Below are 15,682 nucleotides of genomic sequence, written 5' to 3'. Positions count from 1 at the left end.
TCCAGATAATCCAGAGCCTGCCCATGATCAGAAGTTAGAATTGAAACCCCTCCCTCCACATCTCAAATATGCTTATCTGGAAGATGAGCAGAAGTTTCCAGTTATCATTGCAAGGGAACTTACTTCTCAATAAGAAGAATAGTTACTTGATGTGCTGAGAAAGCATAAGAAGGCAATTGGGTGGAGTTTGGCAGACATAGTAAGAATCAACCCTCAAGTATGTGAGCACACAATATTTTTAGAAGAGGTAGCAAGACCTGTCCGTCAACCCCAAAGAAGATTGAATCCCACCATCTTGGAAGTTGTCAAAAAGAAAGTGACCAGACTATTGGAAGCAGGTATCATATATCCCATTTCAGACAGTGAATGGGTAAGCCCAGTACAAGTGGTGCCCAAGAAGTCTGGAATCACTACAGTGAAGAATGAGCATGGAGAGCTCATAACAACTAGAGTTCAGAATGCTTGGAGAGTCTGCATTGATTACAGGTGTCTCAACCAAGCTACCCGTAACGATCACTACCCACTTCCATTCATTAATCAAATGCTGGATCGCCTGTCAGGTTAATCACATTATTGCTTTTTAGATGGTTACACAGGTTATTTCCAGATTCATATAGCTCCTGAGGATCAGGAAAAGACCACTTTGACATGTCTTTTTGGGACGTATGCTTACAAGAGAATGCCCTTTGGCTTGTGCAATGCACCAGCTACTTTCCAAAGGTGCATGATGAGTCTTTTCTCTGACCTTATTGAGGATTGTATGGAAGTTTTTATGGACAATTTTAGCGTTTATGGTGATTCTTTTAGCCTTTGCTTAGATGGATTATCTAGAGTGTTAGATAGATGTGTTAATACAAACCTTGTATTAAATTTTGAAAAATGTCACTTTATGGTAAAACAAGGGATTGTATTGGGACATGTGGTATCTAATAATGGCATTTCTGTAGACCCAGCAAAGGTGAATGTTATTTTTAGTTTACCTTACCCCTCTTCTGTGAGGGAAGTTCATTCGTTCCTTGGCCATGCAGGTTTTTACAGGAGATTTATTAATGACTTTAGTAAGGTAGCACTTCCCTTATCCAAATTACTGCAGAAGGATATTGAGTTCGAGTTCAGTGAGGATTGCAAACAAGCGTTTGATAAGCTGAAGACTGCTCTGACTCAAGCTCCAATTGTGAGAGGACCAGACTAGAGCCAGCCGTTTGAAATCATGTGCGATGCTTCCAACCATGCAGTAGGAGCAGCGCTGGCTCAGCGTGAAGGTAAGGATCCTTTTGTTATTGCTTATGCGTCTAAGACTTTAGACACTGCCCAGTCCAATTATACTACTTCTAAGAAAGAGCTTCTTGCTATTATTTTTGCTCTGGATAAATTCTGAGCTTATTTACTTGGTACTAGAGTAGTAGTGTATTCGGACCATGTAGCTTTAAAGTACCTACTAGCTAAAAAGGAGTCCAAACCAAGACTTATACGTTGGATACTGCTGTTACAAGAATTTGATTTAGTAATAAAGGATAGGAGTGGTAATCAGAATTTAGTGGCAGACCACCTGAGTCGCCTTGAGCATATTAAAGATGATTCTACTCCTATAGATGATAATTTTCCTTTTGATAACCTGCAAGCAGTATCTGAGGTAGTCCCTTGGTATGCACCTGTAGTTAATTATTTAGTTAGCCGCACACTTCCTCCAAATTTTTCTAAGCATCAAAGAGACAAGCTGAAAAGCGAGTCTAAATATTATATATGGGATGACCCGTATTTATGGAGATGTGGCGCTGACCAAGTAATTAGAGGTTGTGTGCCTCAATCAGAATTCCAGTCCCTTTTAGAGGCCTGTCACTCATCTGAGAGTGGAGGACATTTTGGCCCTCAAAGAACAGCTAGAAAGATCTTAGACTGTGGATTTTGGTGGCCTACTCTTTTTAGAGATGCTACGGAGTTTTATAAATCTTGTCTCCCTTGCCAGAAATTTGGTAATATATCCAAGAGGGATGAGATGCCTCAACAAATTATGCTTTTCTGTGAAATTTTTTATGTTTGGGGCATTGACTTCATGGGTCCATTTCCAAATTCTAATGGATATTTTTATATATTGTTAGCTGTGGATTATGTTTCCAAATGGGTGGAAGCAATTTCTACCCGTACTGATGATGCTAACACTGTTGTTTCCTTTGTGAGAAACCATATTATATGTCGCTTCGGATCACCACGAGCAATCGTGAGCGATCAAGGCACCCATTTTTGTAACAATAGACTAACAGGATTAATGAAGAAACATGGGATAATTCATAAAGTTGCAACGGCTTACCATCCCCAAACTAATGGGAAAGCTAAGGTGTCAAACAGAGAAATTAAGCGTATCCTACAAAAGATAGTAAAGCCTCATAGAAAAGACTAGAGCACCAGGCTACAAGATGCACTCTGGGCATATAGAACAGCATACAAGACACCCATTGGGATGAGTCCTTTCCGCTTAGTTTATGGAAAAGCTTGTCATCTCCCAGTTGAAGTAGAGCACAGAGCCTTTTGGGCAGTTAAGGAGTGCAACATGGGAATTGAAAAAGCCGGAGCTGAAAGGAAGTTGCAACTGCAGAAACTGGAGAGCCTTCGCCTAGAAGCTTATGAGAACTCAAGAATATACAAGGAGAAGATGAAGGCTGTACATGATCAGCACATCAAGAAGAAAGAGTTCCAACCTGGGGATTTCGTCCTCCTTTACAAATCTTGACTAAGGCTCATGCCAGGTAAGTTGAGATCACGATGGGAAGGTCCATACAGAGTAGAGAAGGCCGAACCATACGGATTTTATCACCTAATCCATCCTTCAAGCTCTGAACTTATTAAAGTTAATGGACAACGCCTGAAGCTATACCATGGCGAGAAGATGCAGAGAAACAAGGAGCTTGAGATCTTCCTCTTGGAAGATCCCCACATAGCAAAAGATTGAGCTAGTGGAGCGTCCAACTTACGGACGTTAAAGCAAAGTGCCAGGTGGGAGACAACCCACCATGGTATGATCGTTCTTTTCTTTATTTTTAGTTTTTCCTATTCAATAACTCTTCTCTTTATTAGTACTTTCGTGCATCTTCATTTACATGTTTCTATTTTTCAAAAAAAAAAATTTCGCTACGCGATGCGATCGCATCAGCGACGCGTCCGCGTCGCAAGGAGAGTAAAGAAAAATAAAGAATGAACAGAGAGTCACGCTGGAGCGTGGCTGGAGGCGTGCCAACGGCACCAATCGACCCACGCGACCGCGTCACTGACGCGTCCGCGTCTCATGGGGATATGGCCTCCCACGTGACCGCGTGCCCCACGCGGCCACGTGCCCTGAGCTTTCGACGTAAAAAGGGTGCACAATGAAATATTGTGCGAGAGTGGTGCTGGATTGGTGCTGGAAGCACAATCCTTATCACGCGACCGCGTCGCCGACGCGGCCGCGTCATCCATTTTCTGAAGCACACTCACGCGATCGCGTGACCCACGCGATCGCGCCACTCCAATTTTGGCAAATAAATTAATTTGAACAGAGAGTTGTGCTGGCGCGAGGCTGCACTCGCGCCAGAAGCATAACATGGGTCACGCGACCGCGTGACCGACGCGATCGCGTCACCATACTTGAAGCGCATCCACGCGAACGCGTTCCCCACGCGGCCGCGTCGCATGCGCCGCACAGCTCAACCTAAAATTGCCACATATCTTATCTTTCTCACCTCCAGATCCTAATTTTTCTTTTCCCTCCTTATTTCTTCATTCTCCCTTCTTCCTTCTATCTCACCTATCACTCTCTCTCTCTCACCTCCATTCCCAAGGTTCTATTTTCTTCTTCCTTCTTTTCTTTTCTATCATTATTATTATTTTATATGTTCTTTTTTTCTTTTCTTCTTCTTTTCATTATTCCTATTTTCTTTCTTCTTCTTTTCCTTTTTACATGGTGTTAGAAATTTATTTGAGTCATTTTTCCTCATTATATGCTTGTGAATATTTGCAAATTGTTTGGCAATTATATATTATTTTCTTTAAAGAGTTGCTTGCATGTTAACTTTAATACTTTTTTTACCTTATTCACCATGCATGCTATGTGTTTGTGAAAAAGCCCCTATGGCATTAGGCACTTCTCTCTTATACTCTCTACTATTTAATGCTTGCTTTTTCAAAAATTTTCTTTACTATTGTATTAATTGAATTTAATTGTCAATACAAACATGGTAATTTATTACAAGTAATGCTTGGTCTATGCTACTCATGCCCTTTTCCGGCATGCCAGTAAACACCTTGCATCCACTTATCTTTCGATGCACTGGCTATTTTTCATTGCTGGTTTTTCGCTTGTACTCGAGAGCATGTGTTAATATCAATTGCATCCTAATGTGTATCCATCACCACTCTTCCGTTCTCTTCCTTGCTATATATCTATTTGAATTTAATTTACTTTCTCCTCCCTTTTTCAGGATGGCCACCAAGAAAGGAAGGGAGAAAGCAACTCCTAAACCCCCAGCAAGAAGAGGAACTAAAAGAGCATTAGTGGCAGAGCCGTCTTCAGCCGCAGTCAAGCCCTCAACAAAAAGAGTTAAGAGGATAATAAAGGTTGATGAAAAGGAGAAAGCCTTTCCAGCAAAGGACACTGCGCGATTTCCCAATCGCTACTGTGAGCAGATGTTATAGCCTTACCTTCTTATTCCCGTCCAATTTGACTGGGACTCCGTTCTCGGAGTTATAGCCTTACCTGGAAGCCGTTGGATCTACAGTTACCACCGTACCCGCCCTAAGAAAATCTTGGCTTCGGCACTTACCTTAGAGGCTCGCGTATGGGCACAGATCATGTCCCATTATGTCTTCCCGAGTACTCATGAGTCCTCTTTCACTGCGGACATGGCTGTTCTACTCTGGTGCATCCTTACAGACCAACCTCTGAATCTCTCAAGACATATCCGGAATGCTATGGGACACGTACAAATTGTGGGCGACTTACCTTTCCCCGCCTTGGTCTCAAATCTTGTCTCAGCAGCCGGAGTCTCCTACAGGGCTGGGGACACCAAAGCTGTGCTTCCACGAGATGATCAGTATGTCCCTAACGGGAAATACCTCAGACTTCCAGCAGCCACTACAAGTCTTCCTACTGCTCCAGTTGAAGATAATCCTTCTTCAATACCACAAGCACCTACAACTGATGAATTGCTCCAGCAGATAATCAAAAAATTGGATCGGCAAGAACACAAAGCTAAGTTAAGAGAGCGCCGTAACAACCGAAGATTCAAACACTTCAGGGAGCTACTTAGAAGAGATTGCAGAGACTCAGACACCCCAGAATTCACTTCTTTTACCAGCACAGGGAGCCATGACGGTCCCGATTGTGGAGATACTGCTACCAGCCCACCCCTGTTCTTGACAGATGGCACCGCGAACGGTGCAAAGACTTAAGTGTGGGGAGGTCGGTCAGTACCTGACTTCCAGAGATAATTTCTCTTCTCTAGCACCAATAATTAGGATATTCTAGTTAAATTTTCTTTCTTTTATAGAATAGAATAAATTGCATAGGTTAGGATAGTTGCATGCATGTTCTACTTGATTGAAAAGACAATAAGTTTCTTCTAAAACTCTATCTTTGGAACAAAATTTCACTAATTTTTCAAAATTTTTATGATAAATTTGCTTGAGTTGTATTTGGAACATGATGTTTGAGCTAAAGAACACACAACCTGTGAAAGATTTGAGCCTTTATGTATGGTTACATTATTTAACCATAATTATTTCATTCTTGTGTGCTTACCTTTCTATGATTGTAATCTATATTTTGTTTTATCTTATATGTCCAATAATTATTATATTTGCATGCTTGCACATGATTGAGGCCATTATTTGTTTAAACTCACTTATCCAAATTAAGCCTACCCTTTTCAATTACCGTTGTTAACCACTTTGAGCCTTTAAATCCCATTTGTTCTATATTTTACCACATTACTAACCTTAAGCTAAAAAACAATTGTATACCCCAAATTGAATCTTTGGTTTGCTTAAGATAGAATTGTGTGTGCTAGTTAAGTATGGAAAATTGTGGGAACAAAAGTCGTTAAGGGAATGTGTCATGAGAATTTAATGGGAATTTGGATACCTACTCATGTGAAACTATAAGAATTAAAAATCTATGTGCATTGATAAGCTATATTTATTTTTAATGTCAATATATATATATATATATATATATATATATATTTATATATAATGCCAAAACATGGGATTTAGTGTCCAATTTTCTATTTCCTATTTTAACCCTACTAACATAATTCAAAAATATTTTACACTTACTTATTTCTCTAAAATATTTCACTAACAATTACAAAACTCACGAATAACTTCTCTTCAATTCTTTACTCCTACAATTTATTTTTTTTATTTTTTTTTATTTTTTTCTGGCCATATATGAAATGAAAAAAAAGAATAATTAGAAGTCTATAACAATATATAATGCCAAAACATGGGATTTGGTGTCCAATTTTCTATTTCCTATTTTAACCCTACTAACATAATTCAAAAATATTTTACACTTACTTATTTCTCTAAAATATTTCATTAACAGTTACAAAACTCACGCATAACTTCTCTTCAATTCTTTACTCCTACAATTTCTTTTTTTATTTTTTTTATTTTTTTCTGGCCATATATGAAATGAAAAAAAGAATAATTAGAAGTCAACAAGTGTTTAACCTGTAGTGATAAATAATTTTTTTTATAGATTTTATTATATTTAAGTATTCATTTAATGGCAATATATAATGGCAATACATGAGTTTGGTGTCCAAAATTTTTTTCCAGTATTACCCTTTATAATCAACTTCTCCACTTAATGTCAGTTATCTCTGAAAAACTTTCATCACTCCACTTGGCTATTTGACGTAATTTTCACCTGTCACTTCTTACCCATTTTTCTCTCCCATTTTTTTTTTTTTTTTTATTCAATGAGTTCTGCTTGATAGTTGTTATATAAAATATTTATTTAAAAATATTGGTAATTTTTTATTTAATTTATACAGTAAATAATAATATTTTATGTAATTTTATTTTATTTAATATTAAATAAATTTAGATTTGAATTTTTTTTATTCTTTTCGAATTGAAATAGTCCCATTGCATGATTGACAACTTTGATTTCTATTATAATAAATATTTTTTCTATTATTTTCTATTTACTATTTTTTTTTATTTTTGTCATAATAACTATTTTTTTATCTATATACCAATATATAATGGGATAGAAAAGTTTGGTATCCAATTTCTTCTCTCTATTTTACCCCTATTTCTTTTTTATTTTTGTTACATGCTGAATTCAATATAACAAACTGTTACCACGTCCTCAATTTTTATTTTTTTATAAACAAAGAATTTATCTCACGACAGAGTATTAAACTGATTCATTTTCAACCCACGACATATTTTAAAACTGATTTACTTCCAATAAAAAAACTGCTCCCACTACGTACTCAATTTAAAAACTGAAATCCCAACAGAATTAAATACTTTTTCACTTTCAATTTTGGTCTCGCAAACATTTTTCTTCTCTGCATCTTGCTATCTTTCTGACAAATAGAAATGGAAACTTCACAAAATCAACAATCACATTAACGTCCAATTTTGGTCTCGCAAACATTTTTCTTCTCTGCATCTTGCTATCTTTTTGACAAATAGAAATGAAAACTTCACAAAATCAACAATCATGTCAATGTCGATCCACTTGAACAAAATATGTTAGGTGGAAACTTCACAAAATCAACAATCACATCATCGTCGACCTACTTGAACAGAATATACTAGGCGAAGAAGACAACATGATCGAAGAACAAAGACAACAACTTATCGGGACATGATTCGACAAGAAAAATAAGTTGCCATATCAACTGACTCCAATTCCAACTCCAATGCCAAACGCAGGTAGAGGTACTCGATTAACTATAAACATAGGAGTAGCCCGATTGACTACAATTAGACAAATGAACAGAGTTACCACCCATCATCAATTTTATACCGATAATACGATAACTAATTTTCTTTGTTATGAATTCAATTAGTTTTTAATAATTATATTTTACTTTTGAAACATACAGGAATGGAAGCGTATGACAATGGAACAGGCACAAGTAACAAAATCTATAACAATATATAATGTAGATACGGAGTTTTCGTATCCAAATTTACTTTCTAATGTTGCCCTTAATGATAGAGATTCTCCCGTGCATGCGCCAGTTACTCTAGATAAAAGAACTTTCACCGTTAACAGCAACACGTGTTCTTCTATCTTATTTTCATTCTATATTTCACTAATAGTTGTAGAAATCGTAACATCTTCTTCAATTTTTTTATTCCCATAATTTATCCATTTAATTAATTTTATCCATTTTCAATTTTTCTTACTTCTCTTTCCAAGTCTGAATGTGCTTCTCTCTATGTAACAATTATTTGGATGAATTTTTTAATTTTCTGAACTATATAATGATTATGCCAAATATTGATTTTCGACGCCATGTATGAAAGGAGGAAAAAAATAATTAGGGGTGATAAATAATTTTTTATGGATCTTATCGTTTTATTTTGGATATATTCTTTATGTGTGTACTTTATACCAAGTTTGATCTCATTATTCAATTTTTAGTGCTTTTTCTTTCACCATTAGGTGCACTCTTCTATATTATTACTGTTGTCATCATTATCCTTCCTTGAATATCGTAATTGTATCGTCTTCATATTTTTCTCACTTTCATTTACTACAATTGCAAATCTTATACCATTTTACTGCATATATTAATTTCACGCATAACTTTCATCTTCATTTTCCTTTCTCTTCAGTTTACTTACCAAACTGTATTCATTCTTATATATTTTTAATCTGTCTTTCACATACAAAGTTTTCTCTCATCAATTTAATTTAAAAAAATGTTTATTTTTTTATCTGAAATTTATTTTTTAATTTGTTTTGACATGTATATACCTATCAATAATGAACTGAAGAACTCTCATAAATTATTTTGTTAACTCATTCTTATATATTTTTAAGAGTAATGCTAGGGGGCCAGCAACTTTTGTGATTTGTAACCATCAAATAGCCATCAATGATGGTTTTAATGGTGTGAGATTGGTTTGAAATTTCATCCAATGGCTCATTTTTCTTTGATGGTTACATGCTGGCCAGAATTTAACAAAGTTGCTGGCCTCCTAGACTTTTTCTATTTTTAATTTGTCTTTTACATACAAAGTGATGAACAAAAATGAGAGCTGCCATAATGATATTATGGTAATTGATTAAAGTTGTGGTTAATAGAAGAAGAAAACAAGAAAAAAATAAAACAAGACAACATAATAATGACGGTGAGACGATAATACTAATAGTTATCCATGTAAAAAGAATGATAAGAAAAAATGATAGTGTATAATATGATGCGATGATATAATCAAAACAAAAATTAATAATTTTAAAATAATAATAAAATTAAAAATAATTAAAGATGTTTAATATAAGATTAAAAAAATATTTTTTTATCTATTCGAATTATACATAAAAATAAAGAATATTTTGAATATAAATTTTTAAATTTGCTTCAAATTAAATAAGATTGAGAAAATAAATAAATTTAATATATAAATAACTAATTTGTAAATCATGTTAGTAAATCTTTACCTTAATTTTAGTATACATAATAATAATATAACTTTTTACCTTTTTTAATTTAAATTTAATTATTTTATATTTTTTACATATCTTAAATAATTTAAAATATTTTATTTTTTATAATTAATTTTTATTTATTGATATCAAATTTATAATTTTAAAAATAAAAAAATAAAAATATTTTTTTAACTCAATAAAAAAGCGGCTAAACAAGCACTTTCAGCCGCTTTTCTATTGTTTTTAAGAAATTAATTTTATTTTTTTGTTAATATATCATTCACTCTTCAAATTTATTAGATAAATATTTTTTATTTTAATGTTGATGTGACTTTATTTATATCATATTTTATTAAAATTAAAATTACTATAAACCAAAATATAATTCAAAAAATAATGATAATAACATTATTCTGATTCAAAAAGAGTATATATAAACCAAAATACATGTTAGTTATTTATAAAAGATAATTTTTACTTAAATGTCAGATAAAAGTACTATTATTTTAATATTAAATTAAAAAAATATATTTTTTTATCTATTAGAATTATGGATGGAGATAAAAAATGTTTTGGATATAAATTTTTAAATTTGTTTCTAACTAAATAGGATTAAAAAAATAAATAAATTTAATAATATTTATAAATAACTAATCTTTAAATAATATCAATAAATTTTTATACTAATTTTATTACACATAATAGCAAATTAATATTTTTTAATCTTACTTTTTAATTTAAATTTATTTTTTTAATATTTTACATGTTAAATAATTTAAGATATTTTATTTTTTTATAATTTCTTTTTAAATTATTATTAAATTTATAATTTTAAAATAAAAATATAAAATTAATTTCTTAAACTCAATAGAAAAGCGGCTCAACAGGCGCGATAGTGCCTGGTGAGCCGCTAGTATAAAATAAAGGGATAAAATTACCCCAATGATGAATTAAGAATTCAAAAGATCAATGCAAATATGATAAAATCAAAATAAAAAGTTGATACATGAGTATGGATTGAAAAAGGGAATTCTGGGTAGCTAGGTATGAATTCTGAGATTACATAAAAAATATACAAGTTGGGTTGGAGTTTGGGTTAATTGAATATTCAATTTATCAGCTCACTTAACCAAATGTATATCCATATCCTCACCTTGGCCCCATTACAATGTTGAAAAGACCTCATGATGTTTGCATTGGTATATTAACTGTTGTTGATTGGTTAGGAGAAGAACAAAAGTTAGAGAGCATGATTAGAGAAGGATAGAGTGATTACCCTATACACTAGAGATTAGAGCGTACATACATTATCAGTGAGGGTTCAATGCTTGAATTTCCATGTTCCCTGCTTTCATAGGCTATCCTCTTGCATTTTTATCTGTTTTACTGTATAATGAGAGAATTAGTGGAATTTGATTTGTAATTGTTTTGAAGAGCTTATTTACTTTTGATCAAGTGGACAAGAATCATATAGTTACATTTATTTATATATATATATATATAGGATTGCATTGCATTTCATGAGTTTCTACATGTTCATACTTATCTACTTTATCTCCTTCAATTAAGCATGAGGACATGCTAATGTTTAAGTGTGGGGAGGTTGATAAACCACTATTTTATGGTTTATATTGTGTTTAATTGTGTGGTTTTATCATGATCCTTACCCACTTATTCATTAAATTAGCATGCAATTATAATTCCTTCCTGAATTTATTACATGTTTGAAAACTGCTTCCTAGAGACTTTAATTATGTATTTTTAATTCTCCTTTATTCCATTCAATGCCGTGATCTATGTGTTGAGTGTTTCAGACTTTACAGGGCATAAATGAGTTGGAGACTGGAAAGGAAGCTGGCAGAAATAGAAGGAACACAAGAATTTGAGGAGATAACAAGCGAGAAGTGACGCGGTCGCATGGCTCACGCGACCGCGCAAAGGAGAGCAAATCGTAGTGACGCGGCCGCATGGCTCACGCGGCCGCGCGAATTGCAAAAGCTAAAGCGACGCGGTAGCATGGACGACGCGAACGCGTGGCAAGGAAAAGCGCGAATGACGCGTCCGCATCGGTGATGCAATCGCGTGACATGTGCGATCTGCATAATCTGCAGAACTCGCTGGGGGCGATTTTGGACCTTATTTCGACCCAATTTTGGCCCGGAACAGTAGACTAGAGCCAGAGAACATGCAGAAACAAAGGACAACATTCATTCTACACAGTTTTCAGTTTTAGATCGAGTTTTACTCTTCCTCTAGGTTTTTTCTTTATTTTTTAGGATTTAATTTTCAATTGGTCTTAGCATTGGAACATTGAGAAGAGTTAGTACTTCATCAAGACTTCGTCATTCTAGTTCGTTCTCTTAACTTGGTTTTATTATTCCATGTTCTTTGCTTTGCTCAATTTTGTCAATTGAATACTTTTATGATTATTTAATACAAGGGTTATTTCTTTTATTTTAATTCATTTTAATTTCCAATAATCATGTCTTCTTTTAATTCCCTTTCATGTGTTATGGATTTATTATTTACAATGAGCGAGTAGTTCCCTCACTTGATGGGGAGTTGATTGAAAGGAACTCTTGAGTTGGAAGAATTGAAAGAAAATTTGTAATTGGGTTAACTGTTGGATTGCTATCTAGTCACTAACACCAATCCCTTTGAACTAAGTGGGTTGCAACTCCTGAACAGATCTAGCATTCCAACTCGTTTGACTTTCCTTCACCTAGTAAAGGATAACTAAACAGAACAACCATTAATTAACAATTAATCTTGAAATCATTCCATCAATAATAGAGATTCCAACTAATTAACTCCCACTCAAGGCTTTTACTCATATTATTGAATTTTCTCAATTTAATTTCCCATCTACTCAACTCAATTTCTTTGGAAACATCTGATTAATAAAATAGCACACTTTTCTGCAACTCGTTGGGAGACGACCTGGGACTCAAACTTCCAGTAATTTTTACTTTAAATTCTCTGTGACATATTTCTAAATTGATAGGCAGATTTTTGGTGAGTTAAGAACTATACTTATAACGTAACTATTTTAATAATTTTTAATTCACCAACTTCTGTGCTCCGTCAATGGGCTTGTCCTCTTCAATGAGGATATCTCCCTCTATGTCAATCCTAGCCGAATTGCATAGGTGGCAAATGAGGTGAGGAAAGGCTAACCTTGCCATAGTGGAGGACTTGTTAGCCACCTTGTAGAGTTCTTGAGGTATAATCTCATGAACCTCCACTTCCTCCCCAATCATGATGCTATGGATCATGATGGCCCGGTCTATTGTAACTTCAGACCGGTTGCTTGTGGGAATGATTGAGCGTTGAATGAACTCCAACCATCCTCTAGCTACAAGCTTAAGGTCCAGTCTTCTCAGTTGAACCGGTTTGCCTTTTGAGTCAATCTTCCATTGAGCTCCTTCCACACATATGTCCATGAGGACTTGGTCCAACCTTTGATCAAAGTTGACTCTCCTTGTGTAGGGGCGTGCGTTCTCTTCCATCATTGGCAAGTTGAACGCCAACCTCACATTTTCCGGACTAAAATCTAAGTATTTCCCCCGATCCATGGTGAGATAATTCTTTGGGTTCGGGTTCTTACTTTGATCATGGTTCCTAGTGATCCATGCATTAGCATAGAACTCTTGAACCATTAGAATTCCGACTTGTTGGATGGGGTTTGTTAGAACTTCCCAACCTCTTCTTTGGATCTCATGTCGGATTTCCGGATACTCATTTTTCTTGAGTTTTAAAGGGACCTCGAGGATCACCTTCTTCTTGGCCACATCATCATAGTAGTGGTCTTGATGGGCTTTAGAGATGAATCTTTCCATCTCCCATGACTCGGAGGTGGAAGCTTTTGTCTTCCCTTTCCCTTTTCTAGAGGATTCTCCGGTCTTAGGTGCCATCAATGGTAATGGAAAAATAAAACGCTTATGCTTTTACCACACTAAACTTAGAATATTGCTCGCCTTCGAGCAAGAGAAGAAAGAAAAGAAGAAGAAATAGAAGAGAGGGAGAGAGGGTTGTTTTTCGGCCAAGAAGGGGATGAGAGGGTTGTGTTGTGTGAGAATGAAGAAGAATGGAGAGGTTTATATAGTGGAGGGAGAGGGGTTAAGGTTCGGCCATATGGGGTGGGTTTGGGTGGGAAAGTGATTTTGAATTTTGAAGGTAGGTGGGGTTTATGAGGTAGGTTTATGGGGAAGAGTGGATGGATGTGAGTGGTGAATGGGTTTTGGGGAAAGGTGTTTATTGGGAAGAGAGGATGAATGAGAAGAGGGAAGAGTATGAGTGGAGGTAGGTGGGGATCCTGTGGGGTCCACAGATGCTGAGATGATCCTGTGGGATCCACAGATCCTGAGGTGTCAAGGATTTACATCCCTGCACCATTGAGGCATGTAAAATACCTTTGCATGCAATTATGGCGTTTAAACGCCGAATTGATGCTTGTTCTGGGCGTTCAATGCCCAGATGCAGCATGTTTCTAGCGTTGAACGCCAGTTCTATGCTTGTTTCTAGCGTTCAATGCCAGCTCTTCTCAGGGTGCATTCCTGGCATTTGAACGCCAGACTGCTGCTTGTTTCTGGCGTTTAACGCCAGTTTCATGCTCTGTTCTGACGTTAAACGCCAGCCAGATGCTCCTTACTGGCGTTTAAACGCCAGTAGGCCCTTCCTCCAGGGTGTTCTATTTTCAATGCTGTTTTTCATTCTGTTTTTGATTTTTCAGTAGTTTTTGTGACTCCACATGATCATCAACCTAATAAAACATGAAATAACAAAGATAAAATAAAATAAAAATGATTAAATAACATTGGGTTGTCTCCCAACAAGCGCTTCTTTAATGTCAATAGCTTGACATTGGGCTCTCATGGAGCCACATAGGTGATCAGGTCAATTTTATAGACTCCCAACACCAAACTTAGAGTTTGGATATGGGAGTTCAACACCAAACTTAGAGTTTGGTTGAGGCCTCCGAACACCAAACTTAGAGTTTGACTGTGGGGGCTTTGGTTGACTCTGCAGTGAGAGAAGCTTTTCATGCTTCCTCTCCATGGTTGCAGAAGGAGATCCTTGAGTTTTAAACACAAGAGAGTCCTCATTCAGTTAAAGGATTAATTCTCCTTTGTCCACATCAATCATAGCTCTTGCTGTGGGTAGGAAGGGTCTTCTAAGAATGATGGATTCATCCTCATCCTTCCCAATATCCAAGATTATGAAATCAGCAGGGATGTAAAGGCCTTCAACCTTTACTAACACGTCCTCTACCTGACCATAAGCCTGTTTTCTTGAGTTGTCTGCCATCTCTAATGAGATTCTGGCAGCTTGCACCTCAAAGATTCCCAGTTTCTCCATTACAGAGAGGGGCATGAGGTTTATCCTGACCCAAGGTCACACAGAGCCTTCTCAAAGGTCATGGTGCCTATGGTGCAAGGTATTAAGAACTTTCCAGGATCCTGTTTCTTCTGAGGCAATTTCAGTTGATTCAGATCACTCAGTTCATTGGTGAACAAGGGAGGTTCATCTTCCCAAGTCTCATTACCAAATAGTTTGGCATTCAGCTTCATGATTGCACCAAGGTACTTGGCAACTTGCTCTTCAGTAACATCCTCATTCTCTTCAGAAGAAGAATACTCATCAGAGCTCATGAAGGGCATAAGGAGGTTTAATGAAATCTCTATGGTCTCTAGATGAGCCTCAGATTCTTTTAATTCCTCAAAGGGAAACTCCTTGTTGATCACTGGACGTCCCAGGAGGTCTTCCTCCTTGGGATTCACGTCCTCCCCTTCCTCCTTGGATTCGGCCATGATGGTTATATCAATGGCCTTACAATCTCTCTTTGAATTCTCTTCTGTATTGCTTGGGAGAGTACTAGGAAGGGTTTCAGTGATCTTCTTACTCAGCTGGCCCACTTGTGCCTCCAAATTTCTAATGGAGGACCTTGTTTCATTCATGAAACTCAGAGTGGCCTTAGATAGATCAGAAACTAAATTTGCTAAGCTAGATGGATTCTGCTCAGAATTC

This window comes from Arachis ipaensis, chromosome B5 (genome assembly GCF_059453495.1).
Source record: "Arachis ipaensis isolate K30076 ecotype BB chromosome B5, ASM5945349v1, whole genome shotgun sequence".
NCBI lineage: Eukaryota > Viridiplantae > Streptophyta > Magnoliopsida > Fabales > Fabaceae > Arachis > Arachis ipaensis.
The sequence above is the reverse complement of the archived record's forward strand: the minus strand, read 5'-3'. Positions refer to the sequence as shown.